The 18,588-nt window shown below is 42.7% G+C and overlaps 1 protein-coding gene across 1 annotated transcript in view; it reads left to right on the forward strand.

The window, feature by feature from the left end:
* The window catches only part of COMMD1 (copper metabolism domain containing 1), a 124,146-nt gene that overhangs the window by 26,013 nt on the left and 79,545 nt on the right, over nucleotides 1–18,588 (forward strand). The window lies entirely within an intron of this gene.

Here is an 18,588-nt window from a genome sequence, read left to right on the forward strand (position 1 = left end):
TTCTAAGAGAGACTAATTCTTATTTTACACATACAGTGGGCCACATCCTGTCCCCTGCTCTGACCGCTTTGTACTGCTTCAGTGCCCTGATTAAGAAGCTGAGGATTCCCTGGGTATGGGAGAATCCCTGGTGGGCATAGAGCCAGAATAGTTGTCTAGTCATCACTCCCCTCAAGATCTCCTGACCCAGTATGTGACATGGCTGGGGTACTGCTTACTCCAACAAGCCCTGGCTAACATAACTAGTGGGTGTAGTGTGGAAGAACAGCTTCAGAGGTACATGTTACACAGAGGGGCTAACAGGCTGCAGTAGCTCTGAGCATCAGGGGAAAGCATATGTGGCTTAAAGCTACCTTTTACCCCACTGCACCTTTGCAACCTGTCTGGAGCTCAGCTTGCCTGGACACAAGAATTAGGTCCTCTGTGTGTGTATGTATATGTAGAGTGTCTTTAATAAAGTCTGTATAGAAGTGATAATACAATACAACAAATTCCCCCCTCCCCCCCGTTTTGCTCAACACCTTGTTTTCTTCCTTCATTCTCTCCCTTCCCTCTTATTTCCATTTGTTTGCTCTCTTCCTCTCCAACCTGCCATATTTTCTCTTTGCCTCCTCTTGCTTTCTGACCTCTCAACTGCTGTGGAAGGTGGCAGCTTCAGGCTGAAGATGATGATGGTAGCACCTACAAGAACTCCTCCTTTCTTCCTGTCCCATTTCCAACTGATTAGCAGTGCGCTGGGTGTTGCCCCGAGCGTTACAGATGCAGAATACCACCGCAGAGTGTGGGAAAGCAGGATAGGAAGCCAGAATTGGCTCCATAGCATGATATACATCAACATGACTGATAGGAGCTTGAAGATACTAGAGGAGGAATGGATTGTTGCGCTCTGGCGATGGTAGTTGGTTGCAATTATAGCTGCATTGATTGATGGCCGATCTCACTTGCAGCCTATAGCTCTATTTAAAATATGATCAGCAGCGTTTTGAGTTTTAGCGTTTGAGCATTTTAGAAAGCTGAACACTCTGAGTAGCAAAGATGGAGAGTTAATTTCCTCTCCTGACTGATGAGATGCTTTGAGCAAGAATTGACAGTGATTGAAGGATGCAGGAAAATGAAGTGTTTGTCCGTTGTCTTTGCTGTGATTTAAGTAACAGAGAGGAAATCACTATGTAGGAGCTTATACTTTGTCCGATTTCATTTGTTGGGAGAACGTTAACATGCAAAATAACACAGTAATAATTGCCAAGAATAACCCCAATTAATCACTGCCTCATGATAAATTTAGAGAGGACTAAAACTTCCGTTCCCTCCTGTCTTCAAAATATGAGCTGACCTAGCTTCTATTTTTAGCTGTACTGAGTGAAACCTGATTAGACATTAAGCAGCAGTCCGGAGCAGCAAGTAATTTCCCCAGAATGTTTGGAGAAAACCTGATAAATGGAGTGCTTATTATTTTATTTCTGAAGGAGAAGTAAGGGCAGTCACACGGCCTTTTTGGAGCAAGGCAGGTCGTATAGCAAGCTCCACTGCTTCCTCTCGCTGTCTTCCCAGCTCTTAGTCCCTTCCCTAGAGTTTTCTTCTGTCTCTCTCCCAATGTTTCTTCAGCTCTGTCTGAATCTGTTTTTGCTCTTGTGCATTTTATCTCTGCCTTCTCTTCATTTTTAAGAGGTAGTGCTGCAAATGGTCTCAACTTGTTTAATATTTTAAATCTCAACTATAGCTCCTCCATGGGGTTGGGGAATATTGAACTGTAAATAGTTTTGGACTGAATCATAGTATAATATGGTTTTAAAAGGCCTACAGAAAATATGTCCTCTGGTTATACAGAACCATAGAAATAGTGTTTCAGTTTTTTAATAAATAAAATGGCTGTGGGAATCAGTCACCCATATACAATATATACATTAAAGAAATAGTGGGAATGCAGCACAAAACCCTCTCAAAGTGTCGCAGGAGATTGATGTAAACTGGGGGAGAACTGATAGCAAAGCTAGAAATGAAGTTTATGGAGATTGCTCAGTTGAGTACTGTCTCGGATAGACAAAGCGTTTCAAATTTTAACATCCTCCTGTGTGACCCTTACAGTAATAATTGTTCAGTATGTATGTGCATTTCATTTTTCTCTCCCTACGTTTGCACATGCATGCCCTGTCTCTCACCTGTCCATAGTTTATGTCCTCTCAGGAGAGCGCTCTCCTTAAACTTTTCACCAAATATGCAGACAGCATTTGTAGGGACCTAGCTATAATTAACCTTAGTAGTGGATGGGGAGCACTCTGTTTTTAATTGTTGATCATTTGGTGTAAAGCACATAAGAGGAGCTTTAAGTTGATCCAAACAGATAAGCCATAGGGACTAATCCTTCGTTTAAAGAAAATTTTCTCTTTTGCTACGGTTTTGAGTCTTGATTGGTAAGTTTGCAGGAAATACTATTTGTGACCACAGCAGAGGGTCTCAGATTGTTGTTCACTTGGTGATTGTCTATTTTAATCAGTCCTCCTTCCCTCCTCTGTCACCAAAGCAACTCTTCGTGTCACAGTGAATTGGCACTTTCTGAAGTAGGTAACTTTAGGAGGCACTGTATCCCTGAAGTGCCCGTTTAAAACTGTCAGAAGTGCAAGACAGACTGATGGTAGAGGCAGGATGGAGAGAAAATGTGGCCAGTTTAGAGGATTTTTAAATATAATAATAAACTCTTTCGCATTCAGTTGCGGGCTAGTCTTGACCTAAAAATGTCTCAGCCTGTGTGAATCAATCCAGACAGCAACAGTATTATGGTCTAGTGTTAACATTAAAAAAAAAAAAATCAGTGAAAAGCTTCAGGTTAAGGAATCCAAAAAAATATAATCATGTGTTAGAAGATTATGGAGGAGTAATTATCAGCTGCATTGAGAAAGTGGCAGAGTAGGGAAGGATAGCAGTGATATGTGGGAAAGGGTTTGTTTTCTTCCCCATGCAGAGCTGGGGACTATTGTAAGAAGTGTGTATGAAATCATACTTAGTAATACGATTAGAAAGGCAGGAAAGATGTAATGGGGCTATTTTTGTCTGAAATTTCAGAAGTGCTTTCAGATCTTGGTTGTTAACAGAAGAAGTTAGTTATCCACCTTGCCGCTCTGCAGCCTGTGTAACCTCTTCTTTTGGAAGGTTAAAGAAACCAGAACAACTTGAAGAAAAAAAATTTGCACACACAAATCCATTGAATATCCAGTGATGTAACCAGGGCAGTCGCTCTTTCCATGATCAAACAGCTGTATAAATCAGGATAAAAAAAAAAGATTCCAAACCATCTTATTCTCTAGAAAAACTTCTGAGCATTAAGTGGTGATATCCCTTTTGAATTTACTGGTGGCAAACCTGACGTGTTCTATCTAAAAAAATCCGTTCTTCCCTGGAAATAAACACTTTTTCTTTTCACTTTTAAACATGAATCACAGCTCAGTAAGGGGCTGAATCAAAACAATTGTGTGAGCTACTGCATAAATAGAATAAAGTAAACCTTTAATTATAATACCCCCAATGGATTAAAAAACAAGAGAACAGTTTAAAAACCTACTAGGTTGATTAAGTGTGTTGTGATTTCTGAATAAGATGTTCGCTTTTTATTCAAGAGGTCAAATAAATAAATAATTTACATGAGGCACAACCTGCCAAATATTTGAAAACCGCCTCTGTATCGTGGGAAACTTGGGAAAGTGAGCTTGACTAACATTCAGAGCACATCTATGGGAAACAGCTCATTGTAATGGAGATCGCTATATTAGCAACCATGGGAGAGAAGCTGGGGTGGAAATACAGGATTGGAGAGATGAGAAGATATCTACATATGGAGAAATCCTGTGAGATTTCTCTTGACGTAAACTCCTGTTGATGTTAGAGCATATATGACAGCGCTAGGCACCTGGTTTGACTGCACAAGGACCCCTGTGCAGAAGGATAGTGAGGACTACCTGGATCCAACAGCTATTTCTCCTGCTTTCTCCCCACATGTAGTACGCACAAGTAGTATTGAGGCTGCGTGCCCTAAATGAAGGCATGGCTTGGTCCAGTGTTGGCTCTAAATCCAACAAATATCCTATTTCAAAAACACTTAATGAAGGAGATGTGTAATTGCTTAATATTAATAGGGATTAAGTGTATGTAGAAGTATGTTAACATACTGAGCCACATTCAGAGCTAATGTGAGTTGGTACAGCTCCATTAAAGGGTATGGAGCTTCATCTAGTTACTTATCTCTGAATTTGGACATGTTCTCCCTGCATGTGCTGAATTTATGATGCCTTAAAAAGTTTTTAAAGGTTATATTTCTAGAAGAATCATCATTAAACTCTTTGTAACAAAACAACCACCCTTGCCGACAAGAAATCCAATGAGGCAAGTTATTAATAGGGTACATAGTACTGAATTGTTTTTGTTTCTATGTGCCTTTGATTTCATTGTGCTAAAAACTGGCAGCAATCTTCAGTTTTGAGGGTTAGTTAAAGACAGTGCCTGCAGGTCTTGTCATGGCAAATTCTTGGAACCCTGCCATAACTGTTGACAAGTAAAGTTTTGTTTCTGGAAACTAAGGGTGTTTTCCCACTGGATTTTTACCAGTTGTTTCTCGTTGTCATTACATGCTTGTCAGACTCTATTTCTCAGAAAAGATAATGAATTTAAATCTGTATTTCCTGCTATGCATACCAGAACACGTCTAATGGTTCTAATGAAAATTAGACAAATTCCAACCTCTCCAGATAATCAAATATATTCCATTAAGGAAATGGTATTTGAAGTAACATTTTTATTAGCTGATTTATTTTAAGAGTTAATGGAAATATGTGAAGATGAATGAAAGGAAAAAACTATGAAGAAACTATTTGTTATTGTTAGTATACAATGTTGTTTGTTCTCTAGAAAGAAACCTAGCCAGGACAGGAATTTCAATGCTCATAATATAGTGCAAAATGCTTTCTATAAACAATTTATATTTAAAACATCTGATTTTAATATAATTTACGTTTTAGAATCTGTAGCAGGAGGTCACTGTACCTGTGAAAATTTGCATAGTCTGTTCACACAACAGTGACAGAATGGGAATGCAATTGTAATACATTGGTTAGATCTTGCTCTTCTTAGTTGCTTAGGTAAATAGTCATGCAAATATAAATGAGATTACGCACATGAATAGAGTATGATTTAGCCCATTGTTAACGGACTTCTTTCCTGCCCTCATGCTGATGGTTTAATAATAAAAACATCTTTTCTATTGGAATAGTAAGTATTTTATGTAAACATTGTCCGTCCGCAGGATAAGTAGCACGCTGAGTGTTTTAACACCAGGAGTTCAGAGCCAGGATAAATATTTTTCATGTGGCTTAGTTTTATCTTATTCCTCATTTATGTGCATCACAGAACTGCAAAATTATGGGATAGTGTCTGCTCAACAGAGGCCCTTGGTAGTATAGCAGGAGTACGCTCCGTCAGTGTAGAGCCATTGATGAAGCTGTGTGGGCAAAGTTTGCACAGTACTTGCCTGTATCCAGGTCAAGATACTGCAATAGGTCCCATCTCCATGAGAAAAAGCCATTGTGTTGCGGGACCCAGTTGCAACATGGTAGTGCCTGACAAGTTAAAGCAGTGTGGCCTTGCAGTGTGGGGTGTTCTTTAATCACAGTAAATTCAGAAACTAATAGAAGTTGTGTGACTAAATGCATTACGTGGCTTTGAAAATCACAGCCTCCTGCAACACTAAATTGTGTTTTGACCATATTGATTGTTGCTGTGTTGTAATTTAGTAGCATTTTTGTAGTATGAGCAGGATTTTGAACTCTTGCTTCTATGAACTCTAAAATTCTATAAAAGCAGCAAAGAATCCTGTGGCACCTTATAGACTAACAGACGTTTTGGAGCATGAGCTTTCGTGGGTGAAGACCCACTTCCTCAGATGCATGTAATGGAAATATCCAGGGGCAGGTATATATATGTGTGCTAGCAAGCAAGCTAGAGATAACGAGGTCAGTTCAATCAGGGAGGATGAGGCCCTGTTCTAGCAGTTGAGGTGTGAAAACCAAGAGAGGAGAAACTGGTTCTGTAATTGGCAAGCCATTCACAGTCTTTGTTCAATCCTGAGCTGATGGTGTCAAATTTGCAGATGAACTGAAGCTCAGCAGTTTCTCTTTGAAGTCTGGTCCTGAAGTTTTTTTGCTGCAGGATGGCCACCTTAAGGTCTGCTATAGTGTGGCCAGGGAGGTTGAGGTGCTCTCCTACAGGTTTTGGTATATTGCCATTCCTAATGTCTGATTTGTGTCCATTTATCCTTTTCCGTAGAGACTGTCCAGTTTGGCCGATGTACATAGCAGAGGGGCATTGCTGGCATATGATGGCGTATATTACATTGGTGGATGTGCAGGTGAATGAACCAGTGATGGTGTGGCTGATCTGGTTAGGTCCTGTGATGGTGTCGCTGGTGTAGATATGTGGGCAGAGTTGGCATCGAGGTTTGTTGCATGGATTGGTTCCTGAGCTAGAGTTATTATGGTGTGGTGTGCAGTTACTGGTGAGAATATGTTTCAGGTTGTCTGTGGGCAAGGATTGGCCTGCCACCCAAGGCCTGTGAAAGTGTGGGATCATTATCCAGGATGGGTTGTAGATCCTTGATGATGCGTTGGAGGGGTTTTAGCTGAGGGCTGTATGTGATGGCCAGTGGAGTCCTGTTGGTTTCTCTCTTGGGTTTGTCTTGCAGTAGGAGGCTTCTGGGTACACGTCTGGCTCTGTTGATCTGTTTCCTTATTTCCTCGTGCGGGTATTGTAGTTTTGAGAATGCTTGGTGGAGATTTTGTAGGTGTTGGTCTCTGTCTGAGGGGTTAGAGCAGATGCGGTTGTACCTCAGTGCTTGGCTGTAGACAATGGATCGTGTGATGTGCCCGGGATGGAAGCTGGAGGCATGAAGGTAGGCATAGCGGTCGGTGGGTTTTCGATATAGGGTGGTGTTAATGTGACCATCACTTATTTGCACCGTGGTGTCAAGAAAGTGGACCTCCCGTGTAGATTGGTCCAGGCTGAGGTTGATGGTGGGGTGGAAGCTGTTGAAATCATGGTGGAATTTTTCCAGAGTCTCCTTCCCATGGGTCCAGATGATGAAGATGTCATCAATGTAGCGTAGATAGAGAAGGGGTGTGAGTGGACGAGAGCTGAGGAAGCGTTGTTCCAGGTCGGCCATGAAGATATTGGCATATTGTGGGGCCATGGGGGTGCCCATAGCAGTGCCACTGATCTGGAGATATATATTGTCATCAAATTTGAAATAGTTGTGTGTAAGTATAAAGGCACAGAGCTCAGCAGCCAGTTGTGCTGTGGCATCATCGGGGATAGTGTTCCTGACAGCTTGTATTCCATCTGTGTGTGGGATGTTTGTGTAGAGAGCCTCTACATCCATGGTGGCTAGGATGGTGTTTTCTGGGAGGTCACCAATGCATTGTAGTTTCCTCAGGAAATCAGTGGTGTCACGGAGATAGCTGGGAGTGCTGGTGGCATAGGGTCTGAGTAGAGAGTCCATATATCCAGATAGTCCTTCAATGAGCGTGCCAATGCCCGAGATGATGGGGCGTCCAGGATTTCCGGGTTTGTGGATCTTGGGTAGTAGATAGAATAACCCTGGTCGGGGCTCTAGGGGTATGTTGATTTCTTCTGGTGTTAGTGTAGGGAGTGTCCTGAGTAGATGCTGTAGTTTCTTAGTGTATTCCTCAGTGGGATCTGAGGGAAGTGGCCTGTAGAATTTGGTATTGGAGAGTTGTCTGGCTGCCTCCTTTTGATAGTCAGACCTGTTCATGATGACAACGGCACCTCCTTTATCAGCCTCTTTGATGATAATGTCAGGGTGGTTTCTGAGGCTGTGGATGGCATTGCGTTCTGTACGACTTAGGTTGTGAGGCAAGCGATGTTGTTGTTCCACGATTTCTGCCTGTGCACGCCGGCGGAAGCATTCAATGTATAGGTCCAGGCTGTCATTTCGACCCTCAGGAGGAGTCCATGTGGAGTTCTTTCTCTTGTGCTGTTGGTGGGAGGGCACCTGCGTATCAGTGCACTGTTCAGTGTTGTCCTGGAAGTATTCTTTGAGTCGGAGACGGCGAAAGTAGGCTTCCAGATCGCCACAGAACTGTATCATGTTGGTGGAGGTGGCAGGGCAGAAAGAGAGTCCCCGAGATAGGACAGACTTTTCTTCTGGGCTGAGTGTGTAGTTGGATAGATTGACGATATTGCTGGGTGGGTTAGGGGTACCACTGTTGTGGCCCCATGTGGCAGGTAGGAGTTTAGACAGCTTACAGTCCTTTTTCCTTTGAAGAGAGGTGAAGTGAGTAATGTAGATCTCCTGTCTTATTCTAGTGAAGTCCGTTTGTATAGAAGTTTGGTTATTAATGAGAGTCTCCAGGTTGGAGAGCTCTTTTTTGATGTTTTCCTGTTTGCTGTATAGGATGCTGATCAGGTGGTTCCTCAGTTTTTTTGATAGAGTATGACATAATCTCTCACTGTGGTCTGTGTAGTATGTAGATAGCAGTGGATTTTTTACCTTTAGTCCATTTGGTATGATGTCCATCCGTTTGCATTTGGAAAGGAAGATGATATCTGTCTGTATTTGTGCAAGTTTCTTCATGAGGTTGATGGATTTCCATTCCATACGGCTAAATGCAGTGCCTTGCATGGTGTCAAGTATCAGAGGGTAGCCGTGTTAGTCTGGATCTGTAAAAGCAGCAAAGAATCCTGTGGCACCTTATAGACTAACAGACGTTTTGGAGCATGAGCTTTCGTGGGTGAATACCCACTTCCTCAGATGCATGTAATGGAAATATCCAGGGGCAGGTATATATATGTGTGCTAGCAAGCAAGCTAGAGATAACGAGGTCAGTTCAATCAGGGAGGATGAGGCCCTGTTCTAGCAGTTGAGGTGTGAAAACCAAGAGAGGAGAAACTGGTTCTGTAATTGGCAAGCCATTCACAGTCTTTGTTCAATCCTGAGCTGATGGTGTCAAATTTGCAGATGAACTGAAGCTCAGCAGTTTCTCTTTGAAGTCTGGTCCTGAAGTTTTTTTGCTGCAGGATGGCCACCTTAAGGTCTGCTATAGTGTGGCCAGGGAGGTTGAAGTGCTCTCCTACAGGTTTTTGTATATTGCCATTCCTAATGTCTGATTTGTGTCCATTTATCCTTTTCCGTAGAGACTGTCCAGTTTGGCCGATGTACATAGCAGAGGGGCATTGCTGGCATATGATGGCGTATATTACATTGGTGGATGTGCAGGTGAATGAACCAGTGATGGTGTGGCTGATCTGGTTAGGTCCTGTGATGGTGTCGCTGGTGTAGATATGTGGGCAGAGTTGGCATCGAGGTTTGTTGCATGGATTGGTTCCTGAGCTAGAGTTATTATGGTGTGGTGTGCAGTTACTGGTGAGAATATGTTTCAGGTTGGCAGGTTGTCTGTGGGCAAGGATTGGCCTGCCACCCAAGGCCTGTGAAAGTGTGGGATCATTATCCAGGATGGGTTGTAGATCCTTGATGATGCGTTGGAGGGGTTTTAGCTGAGGGCTGTATGTGATGGCCAGTGGAGTCCTGTTGGTTTCTCTCTTGGGTTTGTCTTGCAGTAGGAGGCTTCTGGGTACACGTCTGGCTCTGTTGATCTGTTTCCTTATTTCCTCGTGCGGGTATTGTAGTTTTGAGAATGCTTGGTGGAGATTTTGTAGGTGTTGGTCTCTGTCTGAGGGGTTAGAGCAGATGCGGTTGTACCTCAGTGCTTGGCTGTAGACAATGGATCGTGTGATGTGCCCGGGATGGAAGCTGGAGGCATGAAGGTAGGCATAGCGGTCGGTGGGTTTTCGATATAGGGTGGTGTTAATGTGACCATCACTTATCTAAAATTCTACTTAGTCAAAATAAAAAAATATTTTCTGACTTTGTTATTGTTTGCATTTATATTTATAGCATCTATGTATCCCATCTGAGCCAGGGTACTGCATTATCTAGGTGCTGACCAAACATGTTAAGAAGACATATCCTGCCTCCAGGAGCTTTCAATTGAAATAGACAAGATAGACAAAAAGCTGGAAGGGGAAATGAGAAACAGAGGCACAGATAGGTAAAGTGGCTTGCCCAAGGTCACACAGTAGAGCCAGAATCATGAATATCAGGGTTGGAAGGGACCTCAGGAGGTCATCTAGTCCCACCCTCTGCTCAAAGCAGGACCAATCCCCAGCTAAATCATCCCAGCCAGGATTTTGTCAAGCCTGACCTTAAAAACCTCTGTGGAAGGAGATTCCACCACCTCCCTAGGTAACCCATTCCAGTGCTTCACCACCATCCTAGTGAAATATCCAACGTAGACCTCCCCCACTACAACTTGAGACCATTACTCCTTGTTCTGTCATTTGGTACCATTGAGAACAGTCTAGATCACCCTCTTTGGAACCCCCTTTCAGGTAGTTGATAGCAGCTATCTGATCCCCCCCCCACACCCCGTTCTTCTCTTCTGCGGACTAAATAATCTCAGTTCCCTCAACCTCTCATAAATCATATGCCCCAGCCCCCTAATCACTTTTGTTGCCCTCTGCTGGACTCTTACCAGTTTTTCCACATCCTTTTTGTTGTGTGGGGCCCAAAACTGGACCCAGTACTCCAGATGAGGCCTCACCAATGCCGAATAGAGGGGAATGTTCACGTCCCTCAGTCTGCTGGCAAAATGCTGTTAGCCTTCTTGGCAACAAGGGCACACTGTTGACTCATATCCAGCTTCTTGTTCACTGTAACCTCTAGGTCCTTTTCTGCAGAACTACTGCCTAGCCACTCAGTCCATCGTCTGTAACAGTGAATGGGATTCTTCCGTCCTAAGTGCAGGACTCTGCACTTGTCCTTGTTGAACCTCATCAGATTTCTTTTGGCCCAGTCCTCTAATTTGTCTAGGTCCCTGCGTATCCTATCCCTACCTTCCAGCTTATCTACCACTCCTCCCAGTTTAGTGTTATCTGCAAACTTGCTGAGGGTGCAGTCCATGCCATCCTCCAGATAGTTAATGAAGATATTGAACAAAACCAGCCCCAGGACTGACCCTTGGGGCACTCTGCTTGATACCGGCTGCCAACTAGACAAGGAGCCATTGATCACTACTCATTGAGCCCAACGATCTACCAGCTTTCTATCCACCTTATAGTCCATTCATCCAGCCCATACTTCCTTACCTTGCTGGCAAGAATACTGTGGGAGATGGTATCAAAAGCTTTGCTAAAGTCAAGGAATAACACGAATAGAAATAGAGCTTAGCTCTCCTGATTTCTATTCCAGTATATTATCCACTAGTAAGTGGTTCTCAAACTTTTGTACTGGTGACCCCTTTCACATAGGAAGCCTCTGAGTGCGACCCCCACTGACAAATTAAAAACACTCTTTTATATATTTAACACCACTATTAACACTATTAATGCTGGAGCCGAACGGGTGTTTGGGGTGGAGGCTAACAGCTCGCAACCCCACATGTAATAACCTCGCGACCCCTTGAGGGGTCCCAACCCCCGTTTGAGAGCCTCTGCACTAGATCATGTTACTGCCTGTCATTTAGAAGGGTCAAAGTGTTTCTGTGATTATGTTCAGTCATTATCTTTAAATATAGTTTACAGTTAAAGGACCTCATTCTGATCTCACTCTGGAATAAATCCGTAATAAGTCTGTTAAACTCAGTGGAGTTCCACCTGTGCAAACCCCCTCAAACTTGCTAATATAATTCACTTTGTGTGTCCTGGAATATGAAAGGCCCTGTACAAGTGCAGACTTGTCTAATTCCATTGTGTAACCTGGCAAGAAGTACACGTCAGTTCTGCAAAGGATATGCCATTGGGAAAATAAACACCTACTCCAAAGACTCTATGATTAATGATGGATGATTTTTGAGTGGACATATGTTGAGTGGACATATGCTTGACTATCTGTTATCATTCGCTGTTGTAAATGAACAGCAGTCTTTTTAGTTTGCAGCAGTTTGTGTTTCTTCCTTCTCAAATTGAATCCCTAATTTCTTTTTGGGAATGTGTTTATAAAAACAAAACAAAATCTCAAGCTCACTCCTCCGTCTCCTTCCTACTCCCTACTCTTTTTTCTTTTTCTGAGAAACGTTTTGATTCCCTTTACTCCATTAATAAACAAAAGAGGTATAGCCACCCCGATCCCTTCCACCTACCTCTCTCTTTGCATGTCATCTTTAATTCTCTGAACACAGGATATGTCCTTTTGGAGCACACTTATCATCAAGTCAGATATCTTGCCTGATGCTTTTAGAGAAAGGTAACCTGACCTTCCTTCCACTTTAAGCTTCATCTGCACTAGGAAATTGACTGTAATTAGTAGTGCATCCTCCTGAACCAATACTGGAAATTAACTAACTGCTAGAGCCAATGGGAGAAAGCATTCTTCAGGATCACAAAGTCTCAAGGACATTTCCTGTAATGTTGCTGAAATGAGTTTTTACTGTTTTTGGTGGCAGTGAGGCCATTTTTATCACTGGTTTGGGGGGACCCATTGATGAAGGTTGGTAGCAGTTAGTCAATATCCTGGTGTAAGCAGAGCTTTAAATGATCATCATAAGTCCCAGAATGTGAGAGTGTGAGGGGAAAATGCACAATCAGGGATGAAGATGATCTATTTAGTTTAAAATTTAAAACCTTTTAACCTAAATTAAGATTAGTCCGTAGACGTTGCAAAAAAGAGTATTCACTGTACTTATGCATTCTGGTTGATTATTGAATTGGCATTGTTAAGAATGGTAGCTGTAAGAACTCCATAACTGAAAGAAATGTTAATAATGCTGCATGCAGTATGAATAGAATCATGTCTTGAAGCAAATTTAAATTAAAACATTGACTCAGACCTAATAAAGTGATCAAGAATTGAACCACTGTCATTCTTACATAGGTAATGAAGTGACAATGAAATTGTTTGTGGATATTTAAAGAATGGATTGCACAAGTAGCAGGAACAATTCATATGCCAAAGAAAACAAAGGCTTGTCAGCCACCTTAATTGCTGAGCCAGGTTCTTTGTAACTTGCATCTGTCTTGTCTCAGAACAAAATATAATTGAGTTATGATGAGAAGGAATATTAAAACAAACTAATGTTACATTGTATTTCTTGTGTCTTTTATTTGATCTAATATTTTGTTGTTACTCAAAGTATTTTAAAGAAAATACGCCTATAGTTAGTATATATACAATTAAAAACAGAAGAATGCTTAGTTCTCTGTACCTCAAAAAATCAAAATTCCTCCTCCATAGTTGTAAACCTAAAGAACTTCTGGGGGAATCGATTGTTTCCAAATTCAGATGTTTACTCGTTTTGACTTTATACAGAAATGTTATGTTATATAATGCATCTCATAAATGCAAATTCATTTTTAAAAATCCACAAAGTTAATGCCTCATGCTGGTTGCAAATTTAATGCAGTTGAGATGGGAAAAAATTAAGGTTCCCATAGCAATGCTAACTGTCCACATTGCACATATGTAGTTTGATTGCTACTTAGGATGTTTGGTTTTCTTCCTTTGTTTCATACTGTAGTGTTTATGGTAGCAGACTGGCTCTAACTATATGAAAACATGGGGTTATGTAATTTACATTGAAACATAACTAGCAGTCAATATATAGAGCATATGTGCAATGTGAACAAGTTAGCTGTGCTCTGTAAGTTGTAATATTTATTTCCTGTCATCCTTATGTTTTAAAATTTGTAGAAGTAGCACTAAGCATTCCTCTCTAATGGACCTACTTTAGCAAAGTCCCAGTTACACTGCATCTTGAGCATAGTAAGGAACTTTTGCAGTGAAATTGACCAGTTCAGCAAGTTTCACCTTTCTCTTTTTAGGAGCTCTTTGCTGTGCCCTTTGATTTGTGGCAAAGTTTCACTGCAAAGTCCCTTCCTGTGAGGAACAGGCACCATAACTGAACTGTTGCTTATTTTTTATCTATTAGCAACTCAGTCTTGGATGCCAACTTTCAGTCCTGTGGCACTGTTCTAATTTGACTTAGAACCAATAGCTAACGAATCATAAAGAGTCCATAAATCATATTGTAGGTAGTGCAAGAAGTGATCGTTACAGGTAAGATTGCCTGCTGTTTTATCAGACCTTTGTTTTCAGTTATTTACAACTTTGCCAAATGTAAACCATTTGGGTTGAAAATTCCCCTGCCGGGTGTCTGCCTTAGGCTTTTTTTTCTTTTTCTCTTCTCTTTTCTTCTTTCTTTTTGAAGGGAGGGGACAGGGTGGTAGGGGAGAAGTTTAATCTAAAGCAGTTGGGCCATTTCAAAGAACCAGGTTGGGGTGGCCAACCTCCGGAGCCACATGCGGCTCTTCAGAAGTTAATATGCAGCTCCTTGTATAGGCACTGACCCTGGGGCTGTAGCTACAGGTGCCAACTTTCCGATGTGCCAGGGGGTGCTCAATTCCCAATCCCTGGCTCTGCCACGGGCCCCCCCCCACTCCACCCCTTCCCACCCCCTCCCCTGAGCCTACCGTGCCCTCGCTTCTCTCCCTCCCCTCCAGAGCCTCCTGCATGCCACAAAACAGCTGATCAGGAGGTGCAGGGAGGGAGGGACAGGTTGCTGATGGGCAGGGCTGCTGGTGGGTGGGAGGCGCTGGAAGCAAGGGAGGGAAGCCAATTGGGGGCTGCTGACATGTTACTGTGGGTCATTGGTAAATTCTCGCTCCTTCTCAGGCTCAGGTTGGCCACTCCTGGTCTAGCCCCTCCCTGCCTTGGAGCAGGAACTCAGAATTAAAACAGTGGAGTCTCCCTGGTGGCAGTGATACGTTTCTTGCTATCTGCATGAAAATCTGTCCAAATTTGGTCAAGTTATAAACCTTTAAAAAATCTGTTTGTACCTGCGCAATAGTTTTGTTAGCTTAGCGGCTAAATTCTCTGAAGAGTTCCTCTGCACCGAGCATGATAAATAGAGCTGGTTTGGTTTTTATTCCAAACTAGAGCAAAACCAACTTTTGAAATATTGGAATTCTCGGGTAACTGCATTTCATGTTCTCCACACAGCTCCAGTGTTAGATCCCGCTCACAGCATATGGGTGTCAATCAGATTGCACAAGTACCATCTCCACAGATAAGCTGACCATCATGGGCGGCAGGTGAAGCTTCCCTTGGGGGGGAGGCTAGCACCCTGTCCTGCCTCTGCTTCCTGCGGCCCTGCCTCTTCTGCCCACAGCCCCACCCACACTCCATCCCCGCTCTGCCCCAGACCTCCTCCACGCTCGCCCCCCCCGCCACCGTTTTTCACATCACTCCTCTTCTCCACCCCCCTCCACTGAGGGGCCCCCACCGCCCTCAGGGACATCGCGAATGGGGGGGCCTCATGGGAGTGGAGGAGAGGAAGGATGTGGCGAGCAGCAGGGACATCTGGTGGGGGGGTGGAGAGGAGGGGAAGAGACAGAGTGCAGGTGGGGCTGCCATGGCCTAGGCATCCGGGTAGCGAGTCGTCAGTGCCTGTGCCAGGGGAGGCTTAGCCTCCCCAGGCCTTTTATATTCCCCACCTGTGCTGAACATGCTCCATCACAAGGCAGCAGGGACTGAGCAGAACTTTCCCTGTACTTGTGCTTCCTGACTGCCATGAGCTGCTGTGGCACCAGACACAGTAACTGAGAGCAGAGAGACTCCCTTCTGTGCTCTTAATGGTCCTTTGCAGGAAGGTGAAATACAGGCGTCAGGGAGAGTTGCCATTTGCGGGGTGGGGGGCAGAAGCTTGGATGGGAGGAGGGTATGTGAGGAAGGAAGGTATGGGTGGAAGGTGAGGAAATCCCAGAATTAAGGCTACCTGCGCAACCTTACTTTGGCCCATTGTGCATATGTATTAGGATGCAGTCTTTAATCATGATCACATAGTGTTTTTTCCACAAGACTCCTGTTTTGATCAGTGCACAGTAATATGTGTTACTGCGTCTGAGGAGGAATAGAACAGGAGCCAATTTTATGCATAGCTGAATGAATGAACTTGTATCTCAAGTTGGTCTTGCTCTTTATTTGTGTTGCTATGAACAAGTTTATATAAGGGTTTTTTTCGGCCTACTCCATTCTTCCTCACAACTTACACAAATGTCAGATAACTGGTAACACATATATGCGCAGACAGAATATTTTTCATATTGATAAAATGATGGAAAATATTTCACACTCCTGTTAGCTGACAGTCTTCTGCATGAAAAAAAAAAGACATTTGAAACCAATTTTTCTTTTGGCAAATGAAGACTGGTACTCTTTTTTCCACTTACAGGGCCATTAGTGTTAATTGAGATAAATATCTCTGCCATAAAAGCAAACAAAGTCTGCACAGATATTGGTCACATTAGAGGAATAAGTATTAGAGATGTGTACTAGACATATTGAAGGGTTTTTGTGTTTTTCTTCTTCATTTTATAAGCCTTTGAATCATACAAGAGGTAGCAGCTAGGCCAGTTTGAGAATTCTGTGGCATAGTTACCTGCTTTGAAAAAATTGTGAAAGCTTCAGAAAAAAATGCTTTCTATTCTAGCAGGCAAAACAGAATCCCATTATGGATACAACTTGTTTTTTCTTCTGAAAAATACACAGGCAATGGAGTGTGTGGTGTATATACTTAGATGTAAGCATATACTGTTATTGGCCGTATGTGTTGTGGGTAGCAGAATCCTGCTGTCATTATCCATAACCTTTTATAACGTGTGCCCCCTTTCTTGTATTGGGCTATACATAAACCTTTCATTTCTTTTGCCAGCCAGTCTAGTTAGTTTTAATCTAGTTTAATTTTTTTAAATCATCTACTGTTGCACCCATTCAATCTGTAAGAAAGTAATGAACCCTGCCTGAGCAGCATAAGAACATAAGAATGGCCATACTGGGTCAGACCAGTGGTTCATTTAACCCAGTATCCTCTCTTCTGACAGTGGCTAATTCCAGGTACTTCAGCGGAATGAACAGAACAGGTGATTACCAGGTGATCCATCCTCTGTTGGTCAGTCCCAGCATCTGGCAGCACCTACCTCCCTCTTATCCTCTGATCCCAGACTATTAAGGATGAAAAGGGGGTGGGAGGAAGCGAAAATTAATACTTATTCAAAGGGCTTTACAAAATATTAACTAGTTTGCAGTGCCTCTCCAGGGTACATAATTATTATCCTCACTTTACCGATGGAGAAGCTGAGATCATAGTTTGTGACTTGTCCAAAACCACACAAAGTATTGATATCTGAGCTGGATTAGAATTTGGGAACAAGATAGTTACTCCTTTCTTCTCCGCATTGTTTAGGCCCCAGTAGGAGCACTGGTTCAGTTTTGGGTAGTGCAGTTTTTAAAAGGGACAAATTAGGTCTCATCCTGGAAGGTGCTGAGAGACCTCAACTCCCAAGGATTTTCAGTGAGATCAGCAGTGTTTAGCACCCTCCAGGATTTTGCCCCTAGAATATATAGTAGAGCAACAAGAATAAAATGGCATGGAAATTAGACCTACCAATAGAGGTTAAAAACTGAGGATAGTGGTTTTTAGTCTTGTCTCACTCTTTCCTTTATCTCCATAAAGATACTACTTCGTCCTGACATGAGTACAGGGGGATTGGACTAGGTGACCTCTCGAGTTCCCTTCCAGTCTTATGATTCTCTAATTGATTCTGTGATATTTAAACAGATCTTGCAGACAGGGATCAGTTATATGCATTTGTCACTGAAGGCAAGACCAAAAGTAACCGTTTTAAGTTGCAGCAAAGAAAACTTAGGTTAAATATTGGGGGAAAATGCTATGGCAGTCTGAGCAGTCGTCGTCCTAGCATATGCACAATGTGCTTTGTGTGGCACATGACCAGGATTCATCACCAAATTTGGTCTGCTGGTTGGATCATTAGCTTCCCCGGCCTGGGCTGGGTACTGACGCGGAATGTAATCTGAATGCTGATCCATGCCCCCCAGTTAGACAATGAAAAAATGAGGTTCTAGAATCATCATCACTGGAGAAAAGTCAGCTTTGACATCTATCAGAGACAGTTTTTGAATAATCATTTCTGTCACCGTGTTGAGAGGGGGACTAAATAACCAAATGGAGCTTCCTTGCAGCACACAGACACAGTACATGAAACAGAATCCATTGGTACTTCAGAATAATACTTAGTTAAGTTTAAAAATTAGTTCATAGGTTTATAATTGTTGACGTGAGGATACCTTTAAATACTACATGAAATGAAGGTGGAAATATTTTTGGGACATAAAGAACACATGGAATAGCTTGCCTTGTTTTTTACTGGGTACTTTGAAGATGCAGGACAGGTTCCAAAACGATGGCAAACCTACCTCCACAAGGACACCCACCAGTGAAATATTTACTAGTCTTGGTCTTTTGTCCTATGATGTGAAGATTGCGCTGATCTGAGAGTACTGTGGAAGTAATGTGAGCACTCTAGTGAATCAGGGTTTCTCTCCATCTGTCTCAGTCTTGATTGGGGAAACACTGCACGCTCCCACATCCTTCTATTTTTCATAGAGGACCTCCATCCACTATCCCTAACTTTCCTCCACAAACACACTGTTTCTGTATGTGCTACTTAATTCTTCACCAC

Source organism: Gopherus flavomarginatus, chromosome 4 (genome assembly GCF_025201925.1).
Source record: "Gopherus flavomarginatus isolate rGopFla2 chromosome 4, rGopFla2.mat.asm, whole genome shotgun sequence".
Taxonomy (NCBI): Eukaryota; Metazoa; Chordata; order Testudines; family Testudinidae; genus Gopherus; species Gopherus flavomarginatus.